Source organism: Pinus tabuliformis, chromosome 4_2 (assembly GCF_031772625.1).
Source record: "Pinus tabuliformis cultivar Carrire ecotype Pingquan chromosome 4_2, CPIR1, whole genome shotgun sequence".
NCBI classification, from domain to species: domain Eukaryota; kingdom Viridiplantae; phylum Streptophyta; class Pinopsida; order Pinales; family Pinaceae; genus Pinus; species Pinus tabuliformis.
The window spans coordinates 731485781-731501537 of record NC_142304.1 but is presented as its reverse complement, the minus strand read 5'-3'; the positions used below and the strand labels follow the sequence as shown (position 1 = coordinate 731501537).

The window sequence follows — 15757 nt, the reverse complement described above, 5'->3', positions numbered from 1 at the left end:
ATTTCTCACCTTGTGAATCATGTAAATCCGTTGTGATACCATAAAAAATTGCCTGTAAAAAAAAATGAGTATACTTTATGTAATTATGAATCCTGAGCTACATGATTGAATCCTACTAGCTATGGGGTCTAGGAAACTAATTGGAAGAGTTTCTCATTATTAATTAATTCAAGATGTCAAAATACAATGATCAATAACAATGATCCTGAAATATAACCACTAAACAAATGTTAAAGTTGTAAGCACAAACTTTGACTAATATATGCTACAAATGTTAAAATCGTAAGCACAAACTTTGACTAATATATGCTATAAATTTTAAAATTGTAATCATAACATCTGGGCATAATATCAATTTATAATATGAACATCTACCCATAGTATAACTAAGCACCAGAAATCTTGCATGTCCTCTAGACCGTTATCCAATTTATTCTAATGTTTCCAACTTAAGTTCATTTTTCTGTTTCGATTTGAAAACAAAACTTGATAGTAAAGATATAAGAAAATTCCATGATCAATATTAATGAAAAACTAGTATTATCACCAATATGTCTAACATTGTACACTGATAAATGGTTAATACATTTGACTAAACATTTTATAGGTCAATATAATGTTAAAGAAAGCTATGTAATCACTTCAGCAAAGAGAAATGGCTCATGGATAACTATAATGCATCACACATATTTTGGAATTCAGCCCTACTATGGCTTCTTGTACTGGTACTTGTGTACACAAGTGATGTATACTAACAAGTTCAGAAGGCTAAGAGAAGATAAAAGCCAAAAATGGTAGGCTAGATTGCCTTTATTGAGATTTTGAGGTATCCATCGTTGTTTACCTCCTTTAGTGGTGAAAAAAGTGACAATGGTAATAATTAAGGTGTTCAAATAGCTTCCTCATGTTGCTGTAAGAAGAGAAAGAGAATTGCACAAGTTGTGCATTGCATCAGGAGACTGATCATGCAAAAACTCTAGTTGCCTATAAAGAAAAAAATTATGAAGCACAAACTAAGAAATACTGTGGAATTTTCCAAAAAATGGTCATGGGGTTTGGTGTGAGTATCATGGACCAAATCAAGAGTTCTAACAATATCAAACGCTTGATTTCAACCAAGGAAGCTACTTCTATAGAAATCATTTATAGGACTAGCCCAATACTCATTTTTTGCAACTCAATAAACACCTATTTTTCCAGTGTACTTGCAAGAAATATGCACAATTATGCGATCATAAAATGGAACCCATATGATGACACTCAATATATTAAATATAGACAACGATGTTGTAGGAATTTCAAAGAAACCAATGTTGGTGTCAATGGTCATGCATTGTTCGACAAACATTGTTGACATTGAGCATAAACAATAGATAATACAATGCCACTCACCCATATAGAAACATACAAACCAAAATCTTCAGCACCTCCACATGGGTCACAGTACCAAGGATTGGAAAATCCACTATCTTGATTATCATCATCTGTTATTATAGCTACTTTTTCAAGCCAACTACGACCATTTTAAGTTAGATCCTAAAGATTAATGGTATATATATATATATATATATATATTATCATTTTGCTTATATTGCAATTATGTCAACTTGTAGTTCTAGACTCTTGAAGCTCTCTAATTTACACTGCTCATTTCAATGCAATTATTTTGGTGAATAAAACAATCATATAAAACCAGCCCTCAAAGTTTAAAAAAGAGAGTAAGAGAAGTATATGAGATCATTTGTATGATCTATCTTTCAACTTCCTTGAATAACAAAATGTTTGTCTTGCACCTTCTACAACATTGAACTATCTTGTGGGACTTCCTTTTGCAATTTACATGATGATGCAACTATTACTGGACATAAACATGTGAGGGAACTACCTCCAAGTTTCTAGAGTCTATATAATGGTGTCCCAAAAAAGAAACTTATTATGACTAATCCCATAAAAATGATAGGGATAGCAAAACCCCATCCCCACTCAACATTGTATTCAACCCATACGATAATATTGCTGGAAAAAAGAGCCCCAACATCAATTAAGAATTAAAACCAATTGAATCTAGAAAGCTTGAGTTCAAACATAACTCTAATTATCATAAGTACATCCTTCATCAACATGACTTTGAAGGTTTGTTGTGGCCACATGCAGAAAACTTTGAATCTCATCCTGTGACTCTAGACATGCTTGAAATCACCTTCTCTTCCAAAAAAAATCTGATTCAGGCTTATGATGGAAAAAGTGAATAGTATTTACCTCACCCTTGCATGCCCTGAGAAGAGGGTCAAGCTCACCCCTTAGGAAAGCACCCCTCTGGTCCAAAATAAAATTTTAAAAATAAAAAAAGTTATACCTCAATCAAACTCCAATAAAAGAATTACAATAAGACTAAATGAAAATGTCAATCTGACAAATTGCTACATTATTGTGCAACAGTCTAATTTGCAAGTCCAAAGCTAAATATCTTGCTAATTAGTTGTTACCATTATTGAATGATTTTTTGGTTTCATGCGACATCTCAGAATTGCATGGGAGAATGCCAAAACTTATTGACATACATGGTATGCATAACTTGAATTTTTCTGTTATTATTAGTTGAACTCATCATCTCCTTGCTATTTCCTATTGAGGCTATAGTTAAATATCTTACTATTTTGAAATAAAAGGGAGTGTTAAACATGTAACCTAAGTCATTTTAGTGTTCATTTCAAAGAAGAGAATTAATACTTCCAAAAAAAAGAAGTGTTTATGAAAACCCACATTCTTCAAACATCATTTTTTCCATGCATCCAAAGTACAAATCATTCATTTTGCATGTCATGTTAATAAAACTCGACAATTTCAATAGAAGCACTGAATACCATCACATATTAGTTTTACATAATGATTCAGTGGGTTTTGGACTCGAAAAAATACACAAAATTTTAGCGAATGACAGCTGAAATTTTTAACTCCTAGCAATAATCAAATGCACGGTTGCAATTGACCTAATATTTAGTTTTGTGGCTATTTCCCATAAATTAGAAAGATGAAAAACATTTCATAAGGAATCCTCTTGGAGGCGATCAATTTTTTCATTTATAAAAGTTTATGATGCTCGATCTGTGAAAAATGAAAAATACAGTTTCAATTTGATATTAATAGTTCAGGTCTACAATATGTGGCAAAAAACAGGATTGGTGACCTAAAACTTAATTCTCAAGTAGGATATCAAAAGAAAGGTTGTGGTTGTTTTCAGTCACCTATATTTTAGTCATTAATATTTTGACTTTTCTGTTAAAGAGAAAGTTCAACGATACATGTGCTTGGTGCAACTATGGTCATGTGTTAGAAAAATATCTTGAAAGTAATGAGTAATGGGGAAGGCTAATTTATAAATAGATATGTTATTTTCATGATCATTTGATGACACAAAAATGCAAAGGTATGCTATCCAGATGATATATTATCGTCTATAAGGACTCTAACCTTAATTGAATAAATGTTATGAAATTATAAACATGTAAGATCCAAGAATAAAATAATGATGATTTCATAACCATGAGCCTTAAATCAAAATTTATAAATCCAAAAAAAAAATCTCATATTACTGGCAGGTTCTGAATGCACACTGTAATATCATGCAATGTAACAAAGGTCTCAAAATGTCAATGCAATGATCTTCTCAACAATGTTCTATATAAATTTCATGATATGCAAAGGATCAACATTCAATCCAAGGACAAATGTTTTTTACGCACTACAATTATCTTTAATTTCCAATACATTAATAAAAGAGAGAAATAAATGGCTCATGATCATTTGACAATACAACAAAACAAAGGCATGTTATTCGAACAATCTAGTATCAACTATAAGTACTCTAACCTCAATTGAATTAATGTTCTGAAATTATAAACATACAAAATCCAAGCATAAAATAATGATAATTTCAAAACCATTAGTCTTGAATCAAAATTTAAAACTCTTAAATTACTAGCAGGTTCTAAATGTACACCACAATATCATGTAATGTAACAAAGGTTTCAAAATATCAATACAATGATCTCCTCATTAATGTTCTGTATAAATGGCATGACAGGCACAAGATCAACATTCAGTCCAAAGACAATTTTTCCAGGCACTACAATTATCTTCAATTTTCAATATATTAATAAAAGAAAGAAAATAACGGTGGAAACCAATGACATAAATGTTCCAGCACTTCATTGTTCAGTATATATGATCCAAAGCATATCTTGTATTGTAACAATGAATGTATTATGTAAAAGCAAGCAACAATTGAAAATACCCTTTGCATAATATTTTATATGTGTTGAAAAACAAAGCAAAAAGAAACAAATGATTATTAAGAACATCATACTTTTCACTAAATAGGAACCGAAACATTTCATTTTGGTTCTAATGTGCTCCCTTCAATTCCAAGCTACCATGACCTAAATGACATAAATAAGTACAACAAAATGGAAAAGTGACAATCTATAACAGTTTCAAAATAATAATTATCTCTGCATATTGGCATGGCTTCAGGGAAGACTCTTGAACATTTTATAATATGAATAAAATAAATCAAGCCCCAAAAGAAGAAACACAGGGCTTAATGCCTCTAGTTCCTAATGCACTCAGGTAAAGTCCAAGGAAAAATACAACATATTCAAGTGTTGTTGCCGTTGGGCAGACACTGTCTGTGCAGGATGGAGGTTGCAAGGCAGAAACATAGGCTAAAATTGTCAAGCTTACCATTCCCTGCAAATGTTAAAGTATGGTCAACAATCAGATATTAATTGATTAGTTATAGAAAAATAAGCCAAAAGGGAGTTAGTTCACCCTTCAGGGCAACAAAGTATTAAGAAATCCACCAGGCTCCTTTCATGTTGGGGAGTTGGTTCACTGGCTAGGGAAGCAAAGTGTTAATCCATTCAACAGGATCCATTCTTGTTTTGTTATACACCATCAGTGCTTGGCATAAGTTTCCATGTGGTGAGACTGAGTATATGACATAGGCAACGTTCGCAGAATATATATCCCAATCCCCTCAGACCTCACACCTTAGCAAAATAATTACCTCTCTAGCACCTTAGATAAGTAGATACCCCTCATAATTGGAACCTTAGTCGAATCTATGTCCATCCACTCTTTGTAACAATAAAAGATAAAAATAGATTGAAAACTAGAATTGAACATGCTTTGAAAACCAGAAAAAATTGGTTAGATTTAAGCATACAGAAAAGCAAATGCTTTGAAACTAGAGAAAAGTTGGGAAGGTTTCAGCATAAAATAAAGTGAATTGCTGAGAAAAAATTAATTTTCTAGTGTCATCCCCAATATGCATTAGCAAAAACTACCCCCAAAAGTGGTGTGAGATAGCACGTGCCTGACTAATTCTTTAGATTATTTGCAACATCTTCATTACCCTCATGTAATTTTGTAATCAATTAAGTCAACAAATTTATGTCATACCATAGTATGTCTATCCCTCACAACTGTCATTCATTGCTGTGCGTATCAGATCACCCATAATGGGTACACTATAACGATATAATGTTGCAATATTTTCCTGAATTTCCCCAAATTAAAAAACAAACAGGACAAGGGTGAGGGAGAACCTAAAACAAATGGGAAAGCTCTCCAGTTGCTTGTGTTTTTCTTCATAGATGGTTGTTGGGAACAGATTCCCCGAAGAGTATTTTGGGGATAAAAGCCCATGATTTAGGACAATTTTGTAATAAAGTTGTAAAGTCTCCACATTTTGTGGTCGTGGAGTGTGAAGGTGTCAAGAGTCATAAAGGGTTGTTTGCCCTTATTTTTTAAAGTGTTAAGCTGGCTGTAAAGATCTACCCATGGTCCATGGACCATGGGATTGTATAAAAAGGAGCTAAGTAAGCTTGTTGTAGGTAGCTTTTGAAGTTTTTGGTACCAAGCTCTAAGTTTTCTGGGGTCATGGCATAGGTAGAGGCTTTGCAACTGAGTGCGCAGTGGCCTAGGGTGGAAGTCCGCTGCTGAGTGCGCAGAACCCTACAGCTATGTGCATAGGGTGGATAGAGTCTGTAATAAACTATAAGATATAAATAAAGAGAATTATTTTGCAATTACTATGTATTTAGTCTTTATTAATGCATCTGATTATATTGTGATCTAGGTTTATATTACAATGGTTATTTAATGTGCGAATTTATGTGATTATATTTGTTAATTGAATGCAAGTAAGAATATCAGTTTACATGACGATAACTGTAATTGATTGATAGAATAAGTAGAACACTTTATATAACTCAGGAACCTATACAATACATCATCATAGCAGTGTGAAAGTACCTAAACTGCTGGAGAAGGTTGCGTGAAGGTCAACTGTATGAATTTGCGGAGGTATTGAAGGATGAGATAAAAGGTAGAACGATAAGCCCTAAAGCTTAACCACTTGCGCGAAGGCATGAGAAAGAGGTATAAACTAACATCACAACCATATCAGGGTGAAAAAACTTGGTTCCATCAGCCCCCCATACTGCTTCGAGTGAGACTTTTGTTTGCGCTTTGCGGGCTGATGCTAAAAGGGCCAGTAGTTTAGGGATTTGTTGGCTAACTAACGCTAAACCTGGGTTAGGGCCCACGAAGCCAACAAATGGTTGCGTTACCGAGACTGGAATCTACATGAGATATGTGTGATATCGTATCACTGGAATCCAACTAAGAAAGAGATCGAAGACTATTTGGATAGAAATATCCATGAATTCACAGCGGTGGAGAACAAAAATCCACAGTTGATAAAAGAATAGTGGCTAGAGAGGTTCTTGTATACAAAAATCCATGAGATTTTTTTTTTGTTCCTCTCTAGTTGACTTATATGAGTGGATCACGAAGCTAGCAAATATCCAAGGAAGGTGGAGCCTTGACTATCCTATTGTTTGGACCCTGGAGTTAGTACAGAGACTGGAAGCCTCTAAGGATATGACCGCCCACACTGTCAATCATTGGTTCAATCATATCATAGGAGGGTTTGTCGTAGAGTTTGTGGTCAATACCTCAGTCAGTTACAGCAAGGCGGAGCGACACTTTTTCAAAGGTCTGTGAGGTAAGTACTTTAAGTCTTTAAATACTTGGATTAAGATGTTATTGTCTAAAAAATGGGTTATGCAACTACCTTGATGTTCGAAGCTACACGAAGTGGAAGAACTTACATGAATATAGGAAGAAAGGGTTCTGAGTATAGCCCATTGATCTCACCTCCCTTGAGTGATAAAGGGGGAGTAGCGCAGGCTTCTCCGTGAAGTGCAGTTCAGTTGATAAAACAAGGGTTCCCACAACTACCAACTCCACCTACACCACCTCCACCTTCACCACCATCATCTGTGACTTCACACACACCCCCACCACCTTCACCACAGTTCAACATGGCAAATTCAGTGAAGCTGCCTTTGTTTAAGGGCTTTGAAAATGAAGACGCGAACCAGTTCTGGTTCGTTGTAAATGTTGTATGGGAAGCTCAGGGCATCACAGATGATCACATGAAGAAGGCAACGATGGTTAGAGCTTTGCAGGATTGCGTGCTAATTTGGAACATCAAGTACTCTAATGATAACCCAAACACTAAGTTGGCAGAGATCCAAACTGTGCTGAATAAAGAGTTTAGTAGGCCTAAATCCGAGGCACAGTTGATTGTGGGATTCAAGGAAATCGCGATGAAACCAAGTGAGACCCCTTGGGAGTTGGATCAGAGATTGAAGTGTAAAATCTGTGAAGCTAATATGAATTTAACAGATGGGCAGCACCGCGAGTGATTCGTGGCTTCGCTCCTACCTCACCTAAGGGTTGTGCTATCAAAACAGAAGATTATGAATCAGGTAGAGGCCTTGGAGATTGCAATAAGATTGCATGAAACTTTGATGCAAGATCCAAATCTATGGGTTTATTAGATCCATGCACAGTTGCAAAATCTTTTCCTTGAAATGCAAAGTCTGAAGTAGGACAGAACAGTTCAACCAGAGGCGCATGAAGAGGTATGGTGCCTGAATTGTAAAGGTCAGGGGCATGAAAAAGACCACTGCTTGGTCTTTGCGAACTATATTGCAGGAGGAAGACCAATGCCTTTGAGGCCAGAATCCAAAGTAGGGCAAGTGTGGGGCTTGCGTTGTGGTGCATTGCATGTGAAGTAGCAGGGAAACATACGAATGGTATTTGTCATTGGCTACAGAAGTTTGTACAAACACTGCAACAACTATTCTGCGACTTCTACAGGTCGATAGGGCATCATGAGTGAAACTACCGAAATTATGAATTGACGATGGACAGAACATCTGCCTATAGAATTCAAGCAAAAATGCGGCCTCCTAACCAGGGCACTGGGATGGCATGGACAAGCTCTCAGGGGCGCAGATGAGGGTGAGGTAGAGGAGGACCTCGCAGAGGCCAGGGACAACTAATTTTTTACAATTGTGGAGGACTAGGACACTATGCCCATGAATGCACTAACCCAACATGTCCGTCGTGAAAATATTGCACTCAGTTTGGTCATGAGACTAAGGACTATCCTACACTGATAGCAGGGATATGCAACAAAGGGGTGCTACCTCCGCAGCTGACTTAGAACCTATAGATGACGAGGGTTGAGCCTCGTGAAGAGGATCCAAATGTTAACGCAGTGCTTTGAAGTGGAAATGCAACAGGCGACGATAAGGGGAAACAACCTGAAGATAGTGTGTGGGTTCATAAAGCTCCAGAGAAGGAGGATGAATTTGATTTGAAATGCGCATGTGAAATTTTCTTGGAAGCAAAGAAGAGCTTCACTGAGGCCTCTACCTCGGGGATCCAGGATAAACCTATTTAGGAAATGGACCCTTCTATGCTTACAACCTTTCTAGAAACCTGCATGAAGTTGCTGTGCAATAGCAAGGCTATGAAGGGGTTACAGGAACTTATAAATAGATTTGCCAGAACCCCGTTGGGTGAACCGCATGTGGTACAGAAGATTGGTAAGCACAAGGCAAGGAGAGGGCGTGAGATGAGACTCACCACACAGATAGGAGAATATGAAATGGATCAAGTTATTTTGGATCTGGGGTCAAACGTGAACGTTTTTTCAAAGTAGACTTGGGAGCGGATGGGGAGACCTGCACTGCAGTGTTCTACGATTTATTTAAGTATGGAAAATCAGTAGAAGATCATCCCCATTGGACAGCTGCAAGGAGTAACTATAAATATTGAAGGGGCAAGCGCATTCGCTGATTTTGAAGTGATAAAAATTGTGGATGATAGTAATGCCTATCATGCGCTCCTTAGCATTGATTGGGCTACTGACATGAATGGGGTAATCAACCTAAAGAAGAAAAAGATGATATTTGAAAATAAATCGCTTCACGTAATAGTACCCTTGGATCCTACAGAAGGATCGCGCTATACTAAACTAGTGCACGATTACGAAAGCGATGACAATTTGGACTGCATATATAAGATAATAGCGCAAGACCAACATTGGGTGAATCCGACAGCGAATGGATGAATTACATGGGATCATGAGAGTTCCTGCAACTCAGGCTAGGACAAGGAATTAGAGCACTGGCAGAGTCGGCTACATGAAATAACCATGTTGAGCTATAACGTGATGACCCGGTCGCTGTGCTATGTGTTGTCAGAGGTAAGAAATGTGCCCACTTATGATGGATTGAATGATGTGGATGTGTTTTTGGATTCATTTGAGAGGGAAGTATCAGAGAAGTAGCACTTCCAGGCTTTGGACTAGACCCTACGCACTATGTCCGCTGATGGTGGGGTGCACACAAGGGTAGTTTTGATGATTCACATGAGTATAGGAGGATGATGAGAACATGCTTTGGGAAGTTGAAGGTATGAGTGACAGAAAAGTATGACGGGAAGGATGATCCACGCGCTCACTTGGCCAAATGGGCTAAGGCCTATGGAGCAAAGCCCCAATATGAATGGATGCACTTGTTATGTCACACCCTGGATGTCATCCCGATGAACTGGTACTTGAAGACAGAGCTCTCTCATGGCACAGGAGAATGGGATATTTTGTGCAAGGGTTCATAATGAAATTTAGATTTGAATATGGGTTTGACTGTATTGATGAAGCGCTACAAGAGGTTAAAGCAGCAATCTTTAGGATACCATAGGATCCTTTCGATCTGATTCAACCCAATTAGACTACTCAGTTGAGCCACGCGCTGGAATGCTATAATGTGACTGCTAAAGAAGAAGATGAGGACCCCCGAAAGGTTAATATCCTGAAAACCGAGGTTCACCGCGAGGTCGAGGGACCGCTAATCCAGAAAACTGATATAACCGTGCCACTAAAGACTAAACAGATAAATATTGGTACGAAGGCGGAGCCCAAATTCACGAATATTGGAGATTACTAGGATGATGCGACGATAGATAAGGTCGTTGAATTGCTCTGCAAATACCAGGATTTGTTCCCTAGCAAGTTTATGGAGTTAAAGGGGATAATAGGAGACTTGGGAATTATGAAGATCACATTAGAACCTGACGTGAAGCCAGTTAAGCAAAGCCCTTACTGTCTCAATCTAAAGTATAAGGAGAAGGTCTGCTTAGAGTTAGATAAGATGCTTGCACCAGGGATCATTGAGCTTGTAGAAGAATCTGATTGGGTGAGCAAATGGTGGTATAGGAAAAGGAGAAGAAGGATGAAATAAGGATATGCATAGATCTCTGGAAGTTGAATGATGCTTGCGTGCATGACCCTTTCCCAACTCCGTTCACTGATGAGGTATTGGATAATGTAGGTGGCTAGGAAGCATACTCCTTCACTGATGGGTTCTCTGGGTACCATCAGATCAAAATCATGCCTAAAGATAAGAGCAATATGACCTTCGTGACTGAATAGGGATGTTTTCAGTACACCATAATGCCTTTCAGATTAAAGAAGCACCTATGACTTTTTCGCACCTAGTCATTGCTGCATTCAAAGACTTCATTCATAAGTTTCTGGAGGTGTACATTGATGAATAGACTATGTTTGGGTTGGTAAAATGCCATGTGGCAAGTTTGTGCTTAATGCTGGATACTTGTCGAAGGTACTAGATTGCACTCAATCTCATGAAATGTTTGTTTTGTGTCCCTTTTGGGACTTTGCTGGGTCATGTGGTATGCAGACAAGGATTGATGGTAGATCCCGTGAAGATCGCAGTGATAATTAACCTGGAGGCATCGAGGAGTGTGAAACAGCTACGTGCAACCTTGGGACATATTGGGTACTACAAGAAGTTTATCAAGGGCTATGCCTAGATCACTGCACCTATGTAGAAGTTGTTGAAAAAGGATGTCACATTCTATTGGAGCGAGGTTTATCAGAAAATCTTGGATGTGCTAAAAGGAAAAATGGTCACTGTGCCGATTTTAGTCTTCCTGGATTGGAAGAAGGAGTTTCATGTATGTAGAGCTATAAAAAGGGTCTGTTTCACCTCTGATTACCTCACATTAATATGTCAATCTAGGAGTGTTTTGTTATTTCAAAGAGTGACTCAATCTAAGGCTATTTGTCACAGTAATGCTAGTAGTATATCTTTTAACAAAAATACAAGAGTAAACAGATGCTTGTTTCTAACTAAGTTCAAATAGATAAATCACATGCCCTAAAACTAGGCAACTTTATCAGTCAAGGGTTCAACAGCAATAGCACATCCCTTTGGAAACTGATGGAAAGGAAATTAGAGCATGGACCATGGGTCTGGGAGCTAGGCAGTAAATACCGAGGCTCACTACAGCCACAGATCGTTTCTCACACCAAAATAACAAATGCGAGTAAATGAAACGACAGGTAGAAAAATGGAACAACAAATAAGAAATCAAACAACAAATCTAGAATGGAACAACAATGCTAAAATGGAACAGCAATTCTGAAATGGAACAGCAATCGAACAAATAAATCTCGCGAGCAGTAATCAAGCTTTATCCTACCAACTCAAATGCACTCATTGTAATTAAGCATCAAACTTTCACTCTCCATGCAAATCAAGCAGCATGCACTAATGGAACAACATTAATTACTAATAAGTTATGGAACAGCGTTTGGAAATCATACACACACACAACACACTTGAAGAGCAATCTGATTTAGCACCAATCGTCGTTAACAGGAATACAACTGCGTTTCAAAATGGAACAGCATTACTCCTGAATCATAAAGAACACAACTTTCAGATAAATTCCACAACACGAATATACAACATAAGAGCTCTGTAACAAAATAGTAACAATGTTCAGTTAAGTCTAATGATATTCAATCAACTCTGAAAGGATTAGTGATATAACACAGGATCAATACAACAGTTATTGTCTGTAAAAACCTTAATGAACGAATCTTAACAGAGCATATGATGTAACTTATAAAGCATATCAGATTACCAAATAATGACGATAAGAAAACCATGCATAAATCAAATCGTAGTGATATAGAAGCAAGTGTCCTCCGGGGCCGGGCCCTTAGCCTCAAGGGTACACTGCTTTAAGTTAATCCAGACGCAGAGATAAGATAAACACCAAGTTTATATTAATGCATAAAATAGAAAGTACAATGAGCCAAGTTCAACGAGACTCGATGATCAAAGTTCAATCTTTAACAGAAAGTTACATACAAACATAATCCCCCAAAGCTAACAGTGTCGTCCCTTTATATAAGGGTGACAATGGAGATGTCTAAGCAATTAGATAAATAAAGCAGCGATCCCTCAGGATCAAAGATCCTGAGGGATTCGCCAAACTGTTAATCCTTAATCACTTCTCTTCTCCTCCGCCGAGCTGGTGCCTTCTCCTCCTTTTCCGGACCGGTTTGCTTCAACCTGCTTAGCCTCGTTTGCACTCGGTCCTTCGTCAAAGGGACAGTAGTTACCCTGTTCTTGTCTTTTTCTTTGGAACAGCAGCTCCTCATTTTTACCCCTTCCTACACAGTAGAATGACAACTATCAGCGGTTAATTCTTGCGTACTAATCCCACATGTTTTGTTATAATTCTTTATTGTTTTCCACGTTCATGATGCAAAAAGATTCATAAGTCCCACTGAAAATCCATTGAAATGATCATAAAAAACATACCATTTTAGTACTCCACACCCCCCCCTGCTTACCCTGTTTCATGCCCTCATGAAAACGTTGTAGTTGACATGCAAAGCAGTGAGAGAATAGGCTAGAGAAGGAATCTCATGCGAAGGCCTACAGCCATGGTGAGTGACTAGGTAGTCAAAGAGCTGGCCTGTTTGACCCTCAGGAATCTCATATAGGGCTTGATATCCGGGTGCAGGGTGCCAGATAATTGGACTACGGAATCTATATCCTAACCAGGATGGCCCTGCCCTCAAAATGCTTTTGCCATAGAGGTTCAAATGGTTGTCATCTAATTGAAAATTTTCATACTTAAATGGCTCCTTGAGCTGGATGTTTGGATTAGAGATTCGGTACCAAAATTTGGCTGCATCAATGGCGAGGTCTTTGATAGAAAGAAAATATTCTAAACTTTGTTGAATGAGTGCCTTGTGCATGGGTCCTAACGTTTTGATGACACCCGAAGTTCTCATGAGGTTTCTATGTGCTTTCCACAAACGTATTGGGTCCCTAGGCTCAGCCCTTACCCACAAGTCTAGGCCATTTTCCTGCCTCTGGAAAGTATTATAGACTTTGAGCCATTTAATTTGATTAACCCCGAATGAGATGAATGCTTGCAATTGGATGTCTCCAACAAAAGCGCCAGGGTTCAGTTCAGTCTCCTGGTCTAGCACGAGGTTATGCAAATAGAATTCACACAGCAATCTCTGGACCTTCACCCCATAATGTTTACAACAGTCTATAAAGTCATTGACAGTGTTAATTTGTATCGGGGCACCTACTTTAACAGCTTTTATTTTTAATTGTAAGTATCGTTCCAATAAAAACAGAGCATAGTTTTTGGCAGGGGCCCTACATGCTAAAACGTCATTGTATAAAGAACACAAGGTATCCATCTGCTTGATAACAATATCTAGCCTACGAGTTACCTTTGCAACTTTCTCTTGTTCCTTTCGCCACCCTTCAAAGGCCTAGCTTTCAGATTTATTGACGTTCCTTAGTTGTTGTTGTAGTTCTTCATACTTCTCGTGAGGGACCGTTTGCTCTCTAAGCCTTTCTGCTTCTTGCTGAGCCTGTTTCTATCCCTTGTGCAAGGTCATTGTCTTTGGATCTCTTCTCCATGCAGCAATGGAGGCCGGGAGTTTTACCTAAACTTTCTTATTGCATTGTTTCAAGTTCAGACCCCTTATCACCCCTGAGGGTGGTGCCTCCATCTGAATTCTCTTGTTGTTTGTTTCTTTTTTAACACGAATATCAGCTTGCTGCTATTCCTTTTCAAATGGAACAATAGTCTGTTCCTCAGCATCATTTGGAACAACAGCTGGATCTTCAGCATTATTTGGAACAACAGCTGGATCTTCAGCAGGGTTTTGAACAGCAGGGCGATTTTTGGTCCTCCGCCTTTTTATCTTGCGGATTTTTACTGCAGTGGTCATCTTTTTATTCCCTGCGGTCTTCCTTATCCTCTGCCTCGCTTTTAGGATCCTGATCTGCTGGTGGAGCTGGGATATTATGCTTAATAATCTTCGTTGTTCCTTTCATAATTCCCTAATTTACAGCGTTTTATTAGAAGGAACAGCAGGCTTTCTGCTGCGTTTTGGGCCGTGATGAGTCCCTGGATCTTTCTCCTGGGGTGCTTCTTCACTGTTTTGTGCTGGCTGCTCTGGGGTAGGAACCCTAACTGGTTCCGTCACTTCTTGGGCGACTTCTTTTTCTATTCCTAATTCCTTCATAATTTCCTCTGGTGCCTTGGGAACAAATTGTTCCCGTTCAGTGTCTCCTATCTCCTCTTTATCATGAACAGGTAGATTTCCTTCTTCTGCCTCTTCTGCATGTGGTTTTTCAGATGCATCTTCTTCCTGGGATTTTTCGTGGAGGTCTGATGGAGTGGAAGGTTGGCCATACTCACCCATATTGGCCAAGACTGTGGCCAATTCATCTTCTGCCATTGGGTCCTATGGTGGGCTACCTACCTGCTGTCCCATTTCCTCCTCCTGCTTGGATTGTCCAGCTTCTGCCTTAGAATGCTCAGCTTCTGTTTGAGGATGCTCAGCTTCTGTTTCAGGATGCTCAGCTTCTGTTTCTGAATGCTCAGCTTCTTCCTCATTTTCCTCTTCGGATTGCTCGGCCTCCTCGGCCTCTCCTTTCTTTTCTCCTTCAGCTTGTTCTTCTTCTACTTCTGGCTGTGAGGATTTCTTGTCATCAATTACCACTAGCTGGCTGGTGCTTTCCTGGAGCTTTTGTAGCCTTCCTCTTATCCGGGCTAACCAGACTGATTTTCTACATTTCTCTAGCTGTTCAGGTGTACCAGTGTCATGCTTACGCTTTGCTGATTCCTGGCATGTTTCTGGTCGTTCAGATGTGCTCACAACATGTTTTTGTTTTACTAATTCTCTACGTTTCTCCGGGACGTTCTGGTGTGCTTGTAGTATGTTTGCATTTTGGGGATGGTGCTGTCTCCCTCCCCTCAATTATTGCAATTAGCTCTTCCCAGCTGCTGGGTGAGGCTATGACTAACTATTAATCGAATTAACCCATGGTGGCTAACAACTGACTCTACATGCTGTGCCTTTTTTAGGCTTCGTGCAACGTCATGAAGTAATGAATTCAAAAGTGCAGGCAGATTTACAGAGCATTTCTGCTTTAAAAAAGCTAAAAGTTTAAGATTTCGTGGTCTTACCACGTCT

The 15757-nt window shown here is 38.5% G+C and overlaps 1 pseudogene; it reads right to left on the bottom strand.

The window, feature by feature from the left end:
- Positions 1 to 707: 707 nt before the first annotated feature.
- Positions 708 to 15019, bottom strand: LOC149171694 (protein NRT1/ PTR FAMILY 8.3-like; annotated as a pseudogene).
- Positions 15020 to 15757: the final 738 nt, after the last annotated feature.